The sequence below is a fragment of the Rhodnius prolixus genome, unplaced genomic scaffold (assembly GCF_049639745.1).
Source record: "Rhodnius prolixus isolate KJV_2025 unplaced genomic scaffold, Rpr scaffold_1, whole genome shotgun sequence".
In the NCBI taxonomy this organism is placed as follows: domain Eukaryota; kingdom Metazoa; phylum Arthropoda; class Insecta; order Hemiptera; family Reduviidae; genus Rhodnius; species Rhodnius prolixus.
Window position 1 is genome coordinate 63,829,233 of NW_027411581.1, and position 18,573 is coordinate 63,847,805.

The window sequence follows — 18,573 nt, forward strand, 5'->3', positions numbered from 1 at the left end:
ATTCCGTAATCAATAGCCTCCGATCAGGGAGCTAGTTCTGGATGAACAGGAGGTAGATGAAGTATTAAGCACCAAGGTCCTTTAGTGCCCGTACTTATTTTATATTTAAATATTCAACTTTATTAAGAGTTCCTCTCCTAAATGTGCGTTACTCGCTCCTTCCAGGATGTCTCCTTTGAACAACAATTTTTTTCGCCGACTTCCTGCATATTGAAGCAGAGAAGCTCTCACCTAAACTTATCCGCTTATTTTTGACCCAACTTGGGTTTTTCTTTTGCAACATATACTGCCTAATCGTTTTGCAATTTTCTTTTCCTTTTTTTGTTTTTGCTGTGAATCATCACAATATAAGGCGCCACGATAGCCGAGTGGTTAGAGGCTAGACCCGCAATGCTAAGATGTATTGTTTGTTTAGTGGATTCGATTCTCTGGCCTCTTGGCGTTGGCTTTTATTTAATGGTTAATATGAGAAATTTATAGTAAAGTATGTTTGCTAGTCGCCTCCGTCCATGACACTTAATTGGTAGTTGGATGTAAAGCCCGCCTGAAAAAATAGGCAATTACTTAACTTTACTACTTTACTTCAACACAAAACATTCCATATTAATTTGTAAAGATTATCCTCGCTTTGGTCATCTTCATCGATATATCGATGTATAGCTGGTTGAGTTCAAGAGCATAACTTGATTGGTACTTCATTTGGAGCTCAAGAGTATAACTTGATTGGTCATCATTTAGAGTTCATGAGGGTAACTTGATTGGTCATCATCTGGAGTTCAAGAGCATAACTTGATTGGTCATCATCTGGAGTTCAAGAGTATAACTTGATTTCACTTGGTAAAGCTGATATTGTTTTAATTTGGCCAAATCCAACGCCACCATAAAAGATCTTTAGTGACTCTCTTAAGAAGACTAAAAGAGTTTTACCAGAGGTTGTAGAGTTCTGTATAGTGTTTTAACGTGTACTGTCTTAGTGTGAGTTGCTCTAAACCCTTGTGGCGGAAGGAAGCGGATTGCTAACTTGCCTAATAGACTCTTCACTGGGATTCCATTAATTTCCTTACTTCCGTGTTCTTAGCTAGGGATAGTAGTAAGTAGTAAAATTAAAGTAATCGCCTAGTTTTTCAGGCGGGGCTTATAACGTCCAACTACCAATTAGTTGTCGTGAACGGAGACGACTAGCAAACATACTTTACTGTAAATTTCTCATATTAACCATTAAATAAAATCCAAGACCTAGATCGGGAGAATCGAACCCACTAAACCAACAATACATATTAGCATTGCGGGTATAGCCTATAACCGCCCGGCTACCGTGGCGCCTTATAGGGATATTTAAGTACAATTTTACAACTTTGAGGTACATAGTTTCCTTCCTGGCTCTGTGAAGAATGACAGCTTGTTTGCTTCAGCATTGTAATGCTGCGCGTTACATACCTCATATCCACTTCTCTAATTCATCAAATGATCAGAATTGTATTCTTCAGCATCTGTGCTTTTTTTTTTGCACGTAACACAGATTTTTTTTTTTTATTCTTAAAAAGTATTTTCCTTACAGTTCAATTGTGATATACTGTTTTTACCTGTTGCATTACCCCCTCCCACCATAAAAAATCCAATCTTATTTTTTTTTTTGCCAGAGTATCTCTAATGCGTGCGTTACGTGCAGCCAGATATTCGGTAGCAACGGTACATCGTTACCAACACCATCAAGATGGATGGAGCGGACTGTAGAGGAATACTCTGGCCCATCACTAACTAGCCATGAACATTCATCACACTCGAAAGTTGTTCACGCACACGGTTAGCACCCATTGTTCCGGTCGACTAAAAAAACCTACCATCCTCCTACATTCCAGACAATGTGTGCGTAGAGAGAGAGGGAAATAGAGGTCTTGTTCTTGGAATTGTAACACTCTTCAGTGGATATGCTTGGGAGATAAATGCCGTTTCTTCGCAGAAAAACTGTATACCTTCTTTTTTCTGGATTAAGGGGAATAATATTTTACTGAAAACCAATCTTTTTTGGCCGTTCTACTATTTTATTAGTTATCACCATATTGATATTAAAGGGAATATGCTTTAATATTATTCTGCATTATATGCTCTGTGGGAAGTAACAAAGATTACTTACTTCCTTCTTGGCACAGATTTCTTGGAGTATTCAGTAGATTCTAAGAGTAGGTATTTGCTAGCTACGTCTTCTCATAGAGTATTGAATAAGTCAATAAGGGACTATAAATTGAAGGGAATGCAGGAGAAAAGTGATGGATTAGTATCTCAAATTCTTTTAGCTTTTTCAAATTGAAAATTTAAGCTCCGTATGAAGCTTTCCTTCTTCCATTTCTTAATAATCCCGTCACTGTCCTGCAGTTACCAGACGGTTGTTTAGCTCATGAAAGCCATTCTTACCTTAGGCTTTTTTCACTTTTAATGTGAGATAGATTAGTATCTCAAATTGTCTTTGCTTTTTCAAATTGTAAATTAATTTAAGCTCTGTATGAAGCTTTTCTTCTTCCACTTCTGAATACTCCCGTCATTGTCCTGCAGTTACCAGACGGCTCTTTAGCTCATGAAAGCCATTCTTATCTTAGGCTCTCTACACTTTTAATGTAATAGATTAGTATCTCAAATTGTCTTTGCTTTTTCAAATTGTAAATTAATTTAAGCTCCGTATGAAGCTTTCCTTCTTCCACTTCTGAATACTCCTGTCACTGTCCTGCAGTTACCGGACGGCTCTTTAGCTCATGAAAGCCATTCTTATCTTGGGCTTTCTTCACTTTTAGAGTATGGTCGTACCATTCCAAGCTTTCTTGGCCATCCTGCCTGTCCGACCCCAAGTTACTAGAGCCAAAGAAGCGGTATTGTACCTTTTCCATTGACAGATATACGTAGCACATAATGTCTCCCCATATTACGAGCTGCAGGTTTTACCCATCAAGTCGTTTTTGCTACTTGTTCTCTTCTGGTGACGAAGTTCTCCATGTCGCAGTCCAGCTCTTGGAATATTGCCGACAAACGGGAAGGAGCCTATTTTCTTCTTTGCCTTAATCGGCACAGAAGCTTTCGGTTTACCATTTTGTGTTGTATCAATCAGTTATACGAATTTCAGTCTCAACCTTTAAGAGTGTCAGAGATCTCTTAACACAAACTAGCGTTATATAATTAGTAAAGTTTAAGAGACGTTTTCTATTCTTCTGTCATCGTCCCCTCATAGATTAGGGAGCCGAGGTACATCGGAACACTCTGTGAAGAAAATTTTCTTAGTTCTATTGTGCTCTCTTTTTTAGCATTCATGAGGCTAAATTAAGTAAGAGCTTAGACACCTTGCCTAGTTCGGCAATGAAGCTCGCAATCAGTTACCAGCTAGATAACTAGTAGATGTGCCGTTTTCATTGTAAAGCGGACATTGTTTTAATTTGGCCAAATCCAACGCCACCTTAAAAGATCTTTATTGACTTTCTTAAGAAGCCTTAAAGAGTTTTGCCATAGGTTGTAGAGTTCTGTATACTGTTTTAAAGTGTGCTGACTCTAAACCCTTGTGGCGGAAGAAAACGGTAGTTTACCAGTAGAGGTAGTGGGATTTATGGGGCGGATGTTGGTCTAGTGGTCAAGAGCGTGGCTTTGTAAGTGGGAGATCCCACAGTTTGAATCCCGCTTATGACTACTACTTTTTATTTGTTAGAAAAAAAAAATTGTTTATAGTAAAGTATGAGCACCTGTCCACGACACCTAATTGGTAGTTGGACGTTAAGCCCCGCCTGAAAAAAATAGGCGATTACTTTATTTATTTTGTTTTACTCTAATGGGATTTTTTTTGCACAACTATCCCGTCCGACAGCTCTGGTGTAAAGAAAGGTCTCCCTCGGAACACTCGCAGGTTGCTGTGCACTTCTGGGTCGAGACTTCCGCTTATAAAGCTGAATCTTTCTTGGGTAGATGAAGGAGGTAATTTTTTTTTTAGCCTAACGTCTATTTGTAATAGTAGAAACGTGCTCTGGGCTAGGGATACTGCAAGTTTGTGGTTCCTTGATGCATACTGCAGAATTTCCGTTTGCATTTCCAGCGGGAAGCTGGGTTAGATTTCAAACAGTATAGATTGTAGCGTGTACAGTGCAATAGAATGTTTTTAACAAAAGAAAATGATGTATTTCTTATGCTAATGAAGCTGGTATTTAAAATGAATTTGATTCTGCTTGCTCAGGAATTGAAATCACTCGAAGTAAAACTTGGTGAATATCTGGAAATTTGCTGAATCTCCATGTACGTACTCGTGCATGATGAAGAAAGAAAAGAAAACAAAAAGAGGAACAAATTAAGACGACAGAGTTTGGAACACCGTAGACATAACTTCGTGTACAAATCTGATTGCTCTGACTTTGATTACATCCCAAGAGAAATAATTACCATCAACAACTCCAGACTCCAGTCATTACATCGCCAGATTCGAACCACAGACCAATCTTCATCATCTTCTTCTCATCACACCGCTCCAGTCCCTCTCCTGTTCTTTAATTAACACTATTCTGTCAATGGTTAATCACTCCTCTCGAACATTCTACCCTCTTCTTCCCAGAGTCCTCTCTCACTCTCTCTCTCTCTCTCTCCTACTCCCCGTCCCTTCTCTTATCCCTTCTACCACCGCCACATCATCCTTTCCAAAACCGTTCACACTAGGTACGTGATCAAATCTAATGAGGTCCGCAATTAAGAGGGGGAGTTAGCTCTTTTATTCCCGTGGACCTTCAAGATAGTTTTGTAGCGAAGGATACAAAAGGTGAAAGAAGAAGTAGAAGAAGAAGAAAATTTCTGGATAGCACTAGTGGCCACTAAGGCGAACACCCGAATACAATCAGTGGAGTAATTGAAGCCAGACGATAATTAGGATAATAATGATCCTGCTTGGCGGTGGCTGGAAGATGGTTGTTGCGCGCGCGGTGGTGGCGAAGAGGGGCTGAAGGAACTCTCAAAAGTCAGGGTCATTAAGGCTATCTTATATATATATATATATATATATAAGATTCTCTGCGAGAATAAACAAAAGAAAAATATCTTGGTGGTAATCAAAATAATCAGAAATCTATCCGATCCTCTTAACTGATGAATACTATCTTACCTCATGATAAGAAAAACAAAAGGTAGATGTTATTTGTTTTGTGTGATGCTGTGAAACAATTTGATGGATTTCGCGAGGTTGCCTATCAGTTGAAACAAATTCTTACCTAATTAGGCATTTTGTGTAATAAACTTTTTCTAATATATTTCACCCTACTTGCATTCCGCAGACTAATGTTTATTTTCAGAAAAGTAACGCCTAATACAAAAAGCTGTGTGATATTTCTTTCTATCAGTTTTTCTATTTTCCTAGACTTAGACAAGTTTGTAAAGAAGTTGTTGGTGGGCAAACAGAGTCTTAGCTTTTCCGGAATGTGTAGGTCTGTAAATTGGTTGGCTAAAAAAGTAAGCAATGGAAAATTTTAATTAACATTGTCACCCTAAGAAAGGCCGAAAATATCTTGAAATCAAAATATACAGTCAAATGACAAGACAATACTAATAGATATATCCAAGCTGCCGTTCCTGCTTCCGGGTTAATGCTTTGTGTCCAGCATATACAATAAATAGATGAGATTAATTACAAAGATTGAATTATGCATACAATCCTGTATGTGCAATAACATCAAGAAAATCCAATATACATTCGATTATGAATATTGGGTTTAAAAAAAGCATAATTCTGTGTCTATTTTCAGGATACTTAATCATAGAAATAATAATAAGGCACTTCCGGTGGACCGATTTTAACCAAAAACCCCTTTGTGACTTCCTCGATTGTCAACTAAGCGAAAATATTAATATTTGAACTTCCTGCAATGCAGAAATAGACATGCGCACAAACCATTTTTTGTAAAAACAACTTTTTCCGGAACTAAACAACGATTATTTCCGGTGAAAATTCAAAATCTAAAGTCTGTACGATTACAAAACACCTCTTCATGTAGACTAAGAGGAAGTAGTAATGTTAGGTTGATCAGCTGTTTTCATTTATTTTCTTTTATTTCTACCAAAAATGGCTTGATTTCTTTAGCACTTATTGTTATCTCATTCATACTTTTTAGCCACTTGACTACATTAAATGTAGCTGTTGATTTCAAAGAGAAGGGTTTCCACTAAATCTCCGCAGAGACTTCAATGCCTTACATGAAGTTGCGTGGGTAGACGGGACAGCCTTTCCTATCTTCGTGGATTATTTCCTTCCTTCTTCTTCTTCTTCTTCTTCACCCCCTTCTCTGGTTGCCTTGTTGTGATGATGTCCTCTTGGAGCAGATAAACATGTTACTTCAATATTCTTCTAGATTGTACAAACGCGCTTACTCCGTGCATACGCCAAGCGCAAGTCCTTAAATATATTTGTATACGAGGACAATATAAAAATGGCCAACACCAAAGAGATAAAATGTATAGGAGTGTGGAGAGAGAGACATCATCATCTTATCTACGCTACTAAAGTGTTAAGGAATTGTATTTCTTGCCGTTTATCTGCTTGTGTGCACGTATGAGTTTGTAAAGTTGTACAGAACCAATGCTATTTCACCCGCTAAAAAACCATTAAGGTCCTAACCATCTTCCGATCGACTATCGACTTACACAATCATAATACCCAATCACTGAAATCCATAGTTACAGACCATCAGAAAAAGATGAGCAATTTACTGATTAGATTCTCTCCTGGAATCCATAATATTTGTCTTTTAGTACCCACATTTTATAATTAGCTATTACTTCAAATACACATTGATCAGATCTGTATGAAATCTTACACAATTATAGACAATACTAATCTCTACAAACGAGAAAAATATTACCTTTCTTAGTGATATAGTTTAGGAGAAAAATGGATCTAAACTTTCCATAGTTTTAAACTCAGCCAAACATTAAGTGTCAATATCTAACTTCTCAATCATCAGAATTGAATGAAATCATACACAATTATAGACAATACTAATCTCTACAAACGAGTAATATAGTAACTTTATCAATGAAATAGTTTACAAGAAAATTGAATGTAAAGTTTTCACAGTTTTCAACTCGGCTAAAATTTAAGTCTCAATATCTCACATTTCAATCATCAGAATTGAATGAAATCATACACAGTTATAGACAATACTAATCTCTACAAACGAGTAAAATATTAACTTTATCTGTGAAATAGTTTAGGAGAAAAATGGATCTAAACTTTTCATATATTTAAACTCAGCCAAACTTTAAGTCTCAATATCTCACTTCTCAATCATCAGAATTGAATGAAATCATACACACTTATAGACAATACTAATCTCTACAAACGAGTCAAATATTACCATTCTCAGTGATATAGTTTACGAGAAAATTGAATCTAAACTTTTTATAGTTTTAAACACAGCCAAACTTTAAGTCTCAATATCTCACTTCTCAATCATCAGAATTAAAGAAAATCATACAAAATTATAGACAATACTAATCTCTACAAACGGGTAAAATATTAACTTTATCAATGAAATAGATTACGAGAAAATTGAATCTAAACTTTTCAAAGTTTTAATCTCGGCTAAACTTTAAGTCTCAATATCTCACTTCTCAATCATCAGAATTGAATGAAATCATACACAATTATAGACAATACTAATCTCTACAAACGAGTAAAATAGTAACTTTATCAATGAAATAGTTGACAAGAAAATTGAATGTAAAGTTTTCACAGTTTTCAACTCGGCTAAAATTTAAGTGTCAATATCTCACTTCTCAATCATCAGAATTGAATGAAATCATACACAATTATAGACAATACTAATCTCTACAAATGAGTAAAATATTACCTTTCTCAGTGATATAGTTTACGAGAAAATTGAATCTAAACTTTTCAAAGTTTTAAACACAGCCAAACTTTAAGTCTCAATATCTCACTTCTCAATCATCAGAATTAAAGAAAATCATACAAAATTATAGACAATACTAATCTCTACAAACGAGAAAAATATTACCTTTCTTAGTGATATAGTTTAGGAGAAAAATGGATCTAAACTTTCCATAGTTTTAAACTCAGCCAAACATTAAGTGTCAATATCTAACTTCTCAATCATCAGAATTGAATGAAATCATACACAATTATAGACAATACTAATCTCTACAAACGAGTAATATAGTAACTTTATCAATGAAATAGTTTACAAGAAAATTGAATGTAAAGTTTTCACAGTTTTCAACTCGGCTAAAATTTAAGTCTCAATATCTCACATTTCAATCATCAGAATTGAATGAAATCATACACAGTTATAGACAATACTAATCTCTACAAACGAGTAAAATATTAACTTTATCAGTGAAATAGTTTAGGAGAAAAATGGATCTAAACTTTTCATAGATTTAAACTCAGCCAATCTTTAAGTCTCAATATCTCACTTCTCAATCATCAGAATTGAATGAAATCATACACAATTATAGACAATACTAATCTCTACAAACGAGTCAAATATTACCTTTCTCAGTGATATAGTTTAGGAGAAAAATGGATCTAAACTTTTCATGGTTTTAAACTCGGCTAAAATTTAATTCTCAATAACTCACTTCTCAATCATCAGAATTGAATGAAATCGTACACAATTATAGACAATACTAATCTCTACAAACGAGTAAAACATTACCTTTCTCAGTGATCTAGTTTACGAGAAAATTGAATCTGAACTTTTCATAGTTTTAAACACAGCCAAACTTTAAGTCTCAATATCTCACTTCTCAATCATCAGAATTGAATGAAATCGTACACAATTATAGACAATACTAATCCCTACAAATGAGTAAAACATTAACTTTATCAATGAAATAGTTTACGAGAAAATTGAATCAAAACTTTTCAAAGTTTTAAACTCGGCTAAAATTTAAGTGTCAATATCTCACTTCTCAATCATCAGAATTGAATGAAATCGTACACAATTTTAGACAATACTAATCTCTACAAATGAGTAAAACATTAACTTTATCAATGAAATAGTTTACGAGAAAATTGAATCTAAACTTTTCAAAGTTTTAAACTCGGCTAAAATTTAAGTGTCAATATCTCACTTCTCAATAATCAGAATTGAATGAAATCATACACAATTATAGACAATACTAATCTCTACAAACGAGTAAAATATTACCTTTCTCAGTGATATAGTTTACGAGAAAATTGAATCTAAACTTTTCATAGTTTTAAACACAGCCAAATTTTAAGTCTCAATATCTCACTTCTCAATCATCAGAATTAAAGAAAATCATACACAATTTTAGACAATACTAATCTCTACAAATGAGTAAAACATTAACTTTCTCAGTGATATAGTTTACGAGAAAATTGAATCTAAACTTATCATAGTCTTAAACACAGCCAAACTTTAAGTCTCAATATCTCACTTCTCCATCATCAGAATTAAAGAAAATCATACAAAATTATAGACAATACTAATCTCTATAAACGGGTAAAATATTAACTTTATCAATGAAATAGTTTACAAGAAAATTGAATGCAAAGTTTTCACAGTTTTCAACTCGGCTAAAATTTAAGTCTCAATATCTCACATTTCAATCATCAGAATTGAATGAAATCATACACAGTTATAGACAATACTAATCTCTACAAACGAGTAAAATATTAACTTTATCAGTGAAATAGTTTAGGAGAAAAATGGATCTAAACTTTTCATAGATTTAAACTCAGCCAATCTTTAAGTCTCAATATCTCACTTCTCAATCATCAGAATTGAATGAATCATACACAATTATAGACAATACTAATCTGTACAAACGAGTCAAATATTACCTTTCTCAGTAATATAGTTTAGGAGAAAAATGGATCTAAACTTTTCATAGTTTTAAACTCGGCTAAATTTTAATTCTCAATAACTCACTTCTCAATCATCAGAATTGAATGAAATCGTACACAACTATAGACAATACTAATCTCTACAAACGAGTAAAACATTACCTTTCTCAGTGATCTAGTTTACGAGAAAATTGAATCTAAACTTTTCATAGTTTTAAACACAGCCAAACTTTAAGTCTCAATATCTCACTTCTCAATCATCAGAATTGAATGAAATCATACACAGTTATAGACAATACTAATCTCTACAAACGAGTAAAATATTAACTTTATCAGTGAAATAGTTTAGGAGAAAAATGGTTCTAAACTTTTCATAGATTTAAACTCAGCCAATCTTTAAGTCTCAATATCTCACTTCTCAATCATCAGAATTGAATGAAATCATACACAATTATAGACAATACTAATCTCTACAAACGAGTCAAATATTACCTTTCTCAGTGATATAGTTTAGGAGAAAAATGGATCTAAACTTTTCATGGTTTTAAACTCGGCTAAACTTTAATTCTCAATAACTCACTTCTCAATCATCAGAATTAAAGAAAATCATACAAAATTATAGACAATACTAATCCCTACAAATGAGTAAAACATTAACTTTATCAATGAAATAGTTTACGAGAAAATCGAATCAAAACTTTTCAAAGTTTTAAACTCGGCTAAAATTTAAGTGTCAATATCTCACTTCTCAATCATCAGAATTGAATGAAATCGTACACAATTTTAGACAATACTAATCTCTACAAACGAGTAAAATATTACCTTTCTCAGTGATATAGTTTACGAGAAAATTGAATCTAAACTTTTCATAGTTTTAAACACAGCCAAATTTTAAGTCTCAATATCTCACTTCTCAATCATCAGAATTAAAGAAAATCATACACAATTTTAGACAATACTAATCTCTACAAATGAGTAAAACATTAACTTTCTCAGTGATATAGTTTACGAGAAAATTGAATCTAAACTTTTCATAGTTTTAAACAAAGCCAAACTTTAAGTCTCAATATCTCACTTCTCAATCATCAGAATTGAATGAAATCGTACACAATTATAGACAATACTAATCCCTACAAATGAGTAAAACATTAACTTTATCAATGAAATAGTTTACGAGAAAATTGAATCAAAACTTTTCAAAGTTTTAAACTCGGCTAAAATTTAAGTGTCAATATCTCACTTCTCAATCATCAGAATTGAATGAAATCGTACACAATTTTAGACAATACTAATCTCTACAAATGAGTAAAACATTAACTTTATCAATGAAATAGTTTACGAGAAAATTGAATCTAAACTTTTCAAAGTTTTAAACTCGGCTAAAATTTAAGTGTCAATATCTCACTTCTCAATAATCAGAATTGAATGAAATCATACACAATTATAGACAATACTAATCTCTACAAACGAGTAAAATATTACCTTTCTCAGTGATATAGTTTACGAGAAAATTGAATCTAAACTTTTCATAGTTTTAAACACAGCCAAATTTTAAGTCTCAATATCTCACTTCTCAATCATCAGAATTAAAGAAAATCATACACAATTTTAGACAATACTAATCTCTACAAATGAGTAAAACATTAACTTTCTCAGTGATATAGTTTACGAGAAAATTGAATCTAAACTTTTCATAGTCTTAAACACAGCCAAACTTTTAAGTCTCAATATCTCACTTCTCCATCATCAGAATTAAAGAAAATCATACAAAATTATAGACAATACTAATCTCTATAAACGGGTAAAATATTAACTTTATCAATGAAATAGTTTACAAGAAAATTGAATGCAAAGTTTTCACAGTTTTCAACTCGGCTAAAATTTAAGTCTCAATATCTCACATTTCAATCATCAGAATTGAATGAAATCATACACAGTTATAGACAATACTAATCTCTACAAACGAGTAAAATATTAACTTTATCAGTGAAATAGTTTAGGAGAAAAATGGATCTAAACTTTTCATAGATTTAAACTCAGCCAATCTTTAAGTCTCAATATCTCACTTCTCAATCATCAGAATTGAATGAAATCATACACAGTTATAGACAATACTAATCTCTACAAACGAGTCAAATATTACCTTTCTCAGTAATATAGTTTAGGAGAAAAATGGATCTAAACTTTTCATAGTTTTAAACTCGGCTAAATTTTAATTCTCAATAACTCACTTCTCAATCATCAGAATTGAATGAAATCGTACACAATTATAGACAATACTAATCTCTACAAACGAGTAAAACATTACCTTTCTCAGTGATCTAGTTTACGAGAAAATTGAATCTAAACTTTTCATAGTTTTAAACACAGCCAAACTTTAAGTCTCAATATCTCACTTCTCAATCATCAGAATTGAATGAAATCATACACAGTTATAGACAATACTAATCTCTACAAACGAGTAAAATATTAACTTTATCAGTGAAATAGTTTAGGAGAAAAATGGATCTAAACTTTTCATAGATTTAAACTCAGCCAATCTTTAAGTCTCAATATCTCACTTCTCAATCATCAGAATTGAATGAAATCATACACAATTATAGACAATACTAATCTCTACAAACGAGTCAAATATTACCTTTCTCAGTGATATAGTTTAGGAGAAAAATGGATCTAAACTTTTCATGGTTTTAAACTCGGCTAAACTTTAATTCTCAATAACTCACTTCTCAATCATCAGAATTGAATGAAATCTTACACAATTATAGACAATACTAATCTCTACAAACGAGTAAAACATTACCTTTCTCAGTGATCTAGTTTACGAGAAAATTGAATCTAAACTTTTCATAGTTTTAAACACAGCCAAACTTTAAGTCTCAATATCTCACTTCTCAATCATCAGAATTGAATGAAATCGTACACAATTATAGACAATACTAATCCCTACAAATGAGTAAAACATTAACTTTATCAATGAAATAGTTTACGAGAAAATCGAATCAAAACTTTTCAAAGTTTTAAACTCGGCTAAAATTTAAGTGTCAATATCTCACTTCTCAATCATCAGAATTGAATGAAATCGTATACAATTTTAGACAATACTAATCTCTACAAATGAGTAAAACATTAACTTTATCAATGAAATAGTTTACGAGAAAATTGAATCTAAACTTTTCAAAGTTTTAAACTCGGCTAAAATTTAAGTGTCAATATCTCACTTCTCAATAATCAGAATTGAATGAAATCATACACAATTATAGACAATACTAATCTCTACAAACGAGTAAAATATTACCTTTCTCAGTGATATAGTTTACGAGAAAATTGAATCTAAACTTTTCATAGTTTTAAACACAGCCAAATTTTAAGTCTCAATATCTCACTTCTCAATCATCAGAATTAAAGAAAATCATACACAATTTTAGACAATACTAATCTCTACAAATGAGTAAAACATTAACTTTCTCAGTGATATAGTTTACGAGAAAATTGAATCTAAACTTTTCATAGTTTTAAACAAAGCCAAACTTTAAGTCTCAATATCTCACTTCTCAATCATCAGAATTGAATGAAATCGTACACAAATATAGACAATACTAATCCCTACAAATGAGTAAAACATTAACTTTATCAATGAAATAGTTTACGAGAAAATTGAATCAAAACTTTTCAAAGTTTTAAACTCGGCTAAAATTTAAGTGTCAATATCTCACTTCTCAATCATCAGAATTGAATGAAATCGTACACAATTTTAGACAATACTAATCTCTACAAATGAGTAAAACATTAACTTTATCAATGAAATAGTTTACGAGAAAATTGAATCTAAACTTTTCAAAGTTTTAAACTCGGCTAAAATTTAAGTGTCAATATCTCACTTCTCAATAATCAGAATTGAATGAAATCATACACAATTATAGACAATACTAATCTCTACAAACGAGTAAAATATTACCTTTCTCAGTGATATAGTTTACGAGAAAATTGAATCTAAACTTTTCATAGTTTTAAACACAGCCAAATTTTAAGTCTCAATATCTCACTTCTCAATCATCAGAATTAAAGAAAATCATACACAATTTTAGACAATACTAATCTCTACAAATGAGTAAAACATTAACTTTCTCAGTGATATAGTTTACGAGAAAATTGAATCTAAACTTTTCATAGTCTTAAACACAGCCAAACTTTAAGTCTCAATATCTCACTTCTCCATCATCAGAATTAAAGAAAATCATACAAAATTATAGACAATACTAATCTCTATAAACGGGTAAAATATTAACTTTATCAATGAAATAGTTTACAAGAAAATTGAATGCAAAGTTTTCACAGTTTTCAACTCGGCTAAAATTTAAGTCTCAATATCTCACATTTCAATCATCAGAATTGAATGAAATCATACACAGTTATAGACAATACTAATCTCTACAAACGAGTAAAATATTAACTTTATCAGTGAAATAGTTTAGGAGAAAAATGGATCTAAACTTTTCATAGATTTAAACTCAGCCAATCTTTAAGTCTCAATATCTCACTTCTCAATCACCAGAATTGAATGAAATCATACACAATTATAGACAATACTAATCTGTACAAACGAGTCAAATATTACCTTTCTCAGTAATATAGTTTAGGAGAAAAATGGATCTAAACTTTTCATAGTTTTAAACTCGGCTAAATTTTAATTCTCAATAACTCACTTCTCAATCATCAGAATTGAATGAAATCGTACACAATTATAGACAATACTAATCTCTACAAACGAGTAAAACATTACCTTTCTCAGTGATATAGTTTACGAGAAAATTGAATCTAAACTTTTCATAGTTTTAAACACAGCCAAATTTTAAGTCTCAATATCTCACTTCTCAATCATCAGAATTAAAGAAAATCATACACAATTTTAGACAATACTAATCTCTACAAATGAGTAAAACATTAACTTTCTCAGTGATATAGTTTACGAGAAAATTGAATCTAAACTTTTCATAGTCTTAAACACAGCCAAACTTTAAGTCTCAATATCTCACTTCTCCATCATCAGAATTAAAGAAAATCATACAAAATTATAGACAATACTAATCTCTATAAACGGGTAAAATATTAACTTTATCAATGAAATAGTTTACGAGAAAATTGAATGCAAAGTTTTCACAGTTTTCAACTCGGCTAAAATTTAAGTCTCAATATCTCACTTCTCAATCATCAGAATTAAAGAAAATCATACACAATTTTAGACAATACTAATCTCTACAAATGAGTAAAACATTAACTTTCTCAGTGATATAGTTTACGAGAAAATTGAATCTAAACTTTTCATAGTTTTAAACAAAGCCAAACTTTAAGTCTCAATATCTCACTTCTCAATCATCAGAATTGAATGAAATCGTACACAAATATAGACAATACTAATCCCTACAAATGAGTAAAATATTAACTTTATCAGTGAAATAGTTTAGGAGAAAAATGGATCTAAACTTTTCATAGATTTAAACTCAGCCAATCTTTAAGTCTCAATATCTCACTTCTCAATCACCAGAATTGAATGAAATCATACACAATTATAGACAATACTAATCTGTACAAACGAGTCAAATATTACCTTTCTCAGTAATATAGTTTAGGAGAAAAATGGATCTAAACTTTTCATAGTTTTAAACTCGGCTAAATTTTAATTCTCAATAACTCACTTCTCAATCATCAGAATTGAATGAAATCGTACACAATTATAGACAATACTAATCTCTACAAACGAGTAAAACATTACCTTTCTCAGTGATATAGTTTACGAGAAAATTGAATCTAAACTTTTCATAGTTTTAAACACAGCTAAATTTTAAGTCTCAATATCTCACTTCTCAATCATCAGAATTAAAGAAAATCATACACAATTTTAGACAATACTAATCTCTACAAATGAGTAAAACATTAACTTTCTCAGTGATATAGTTTACGAGAAAATTGAATCTAAACTTTTCATAGTCTTAAACACAGCCAAACTTTAAGTCTCAATATCTCACTTCTCCATCATCAGAATTAAAGAAAATCATACAAAATTATAGACAATACTAATCTCTATAAACGGGTAAAATATTAACTTTATCAATGAAATAGTTTACAAGAAAATTGAATGCAAAGTTTTCACAGTTTTCAACTCGGCTAAAATTTAAGTCTCAATATCTCACATTTCAATCATCAGAATTGAATGAAATCATACACAGTTATAGACAATACTAATCTCTACAAACGAGTAAAATATTAACTTTATCAGTGAAATAGTTTAGGAGAAAAATGGATCTAAACTTTTCATAGATTTAAACTCAGCCAATCTTTAAGTCTCAATATCTCACTTCACAATCACCAGAATTGAATGAAATCATACACAATTATAGACAATACTAATCTGTACAAACGAGTCAAATATTACCTTTCTCAGTAATATAGTTTAGGAGAAAAATGGATCTAAACTTTTCATAGTTTTAAACTCGGCTAAATTTTAATTCTCAATAACTCACTTCTCAATCATCAGAATTGAATGAAATCGTACACAATTATAGACAATACTAATCTCTACAAACGAGTAAAACATTACCTTTCTCAGTGATCTAGTTTACGAGAAAATTGAATCTAAACTTTTCATAGTTTTAAACACAGCCAAACTTTAAGTCTCAATATCTCACTTCTCAATCATCAGAATTGAATGAAATCATACACAGTTATAGACAATACTAATCTGTACAAACGAGTAAAATATTAACTTTATCAGTGAAATAGTTTAGGAGAAAAATGGATCTAAACTTTTCATAGATTTAAACTCAGCCAATCTTTAAGTCTCAATATCTCACTTCTCAATCATCAGAATTGAATGAAATCATACACAATTATAGACAATACTAATCTCTACAAACGAGTCAAATATTACCTTTCTCAGTGATATAGTTTAGGAGAAAAATGGATCTAAACTTTTCATGGTTTTAAACTCGGCTAAACTTTAATTCTCAATAACTCACTTCTCAATCATCAGAATTGAATGAAATCTTACACAATTATAGACAATACTAATCTCTACAAACGAGTAAAACATTACCTTTCTCAGTGATCTAGTTTACGAGAAAATTGAATCTAAACTTTTCATAGTTTTAAACACAGCCAAACTTTAAGTCTCAATATCTCACTTCTCAATCATCAGAATTGAATGAAATCGTACACAATTATAGACAATACTAATCCCTACAAATGAGTAAAACATTAACTTTATCAATGAAATAGTTTACGAGAAAATCGAATCAAAACTTTTCAAAGTTTTAAACTCGGCTAAAATTTAAGTGTCAATATCTCACTTCTCAATCATCAGAATTGAATGAAATCGTACACAATTTTAGACAATACTAATCTCTACAAATGAGTAAAACATTAACTTTATCAATGAAATAGTTTACGAGAAAATTGAATCTAAACTTTTCAAAGTTTTAAACTCGGCTAAAATTTAAGTGTCAATATCTCACTTCTCAATAATCAGAATTGAATGAAATCATACACAATTATAGACAATACTAATCTCTACAAACGAGTAAAATATTACCTTTCTCAGTGATATAGTTTACGAGAAAATTGAATCTAAACTTTTCATAGTTTTAAACACAGCCAAATTTTAAGTCTCAATATCTCACTTCTCAATCATCAGAATTAAAGAAAATCATACACAATTTTAGACAATACTAATCTCTACAAATGAGTAAAACATTAACTTTCTCAGTGATATAGTTTACGAGAAAATTGAATCTAAACTTTTCATAGTCTTAAACACAGCCAAACTTTAAGTCTCAATATCTCACTTCTCCATCATTAGAATTAAAGAAAATCATACAAAATTATAGACAATACTAATCTCTACAAACGGGTAAAATATTAACTTTATCAATGAAATAGATTACGAGAAAATTGAATCTAAACTTTCCATAGTTTTAAACTCAGCCAAACTTTAAGTGTCAATATCTAACTTCTCAATCATCAGAATTGAATGAAATCATACACAATTATAGACAATACAAATCTCTACAAACGAGTAAAATAGTAACTTTATCAATGAAATAGTTTACAAGAAAATTGAATGTAAAGTTTTCACAGTTTTCAACTCGGCTAAAATTTAAGTCTCAATATCTCACATTTCAATCATCAGAATTGAATGAAATCATACACAGTTATAGACAATACTAATCTCTACAAACGAGTAAAATATTAACTTTATCAGTGAAGTAGTTTAGGAGAAAAATGGATCTAAACTTTTCATAGATTTAAACTCAGCCAAACTTTAAGTCTCAATATCTCACTTCTCAATCATCAGAATTGAATGAAATCATACACAATTATAGACAATACTAATCTCTACAAATGAGTAAAATATTACCTTTCTCAGTGATATAGTTTACGAGAAAATTGAATCTAAACTTTTCATAGTTTTAAACACAGCCAAACTTTAAGTCTCAATATCTGACTTCTCAATCATCAGAATTAAAGAAAATCATACAAAATTATAGACAATACTAATCTCTACAAACGGGTAAAATATTAACTTTATCAATGAAATAGATTACGAGAAAATTGAATCTAAACTTTCCATAGTTTTAAACTCAGCCAAACTTTAAGTGTCAATATCTAACTTCTCAATCATCAGAATTGAATGAAATCATACACAATTATAGACAATACTAATCTCTACAAACGAGTAA

At 31.2% G+C, this 18,573-nt stretch overlaps 1 protein-coding gene across 8 annotated transcripts in view; it reads left to right on the plus strand.

The window, feature by feature from the left end:
- zfh2 (Zn finger homeodomain 2) overlaps positions 1-18,573 on the plus strand; it is a 441,349-nt gene that overhangs the window by 306,947 nt on the left and 115,829 nt on the right. The window lies entirely within an intron of this gene.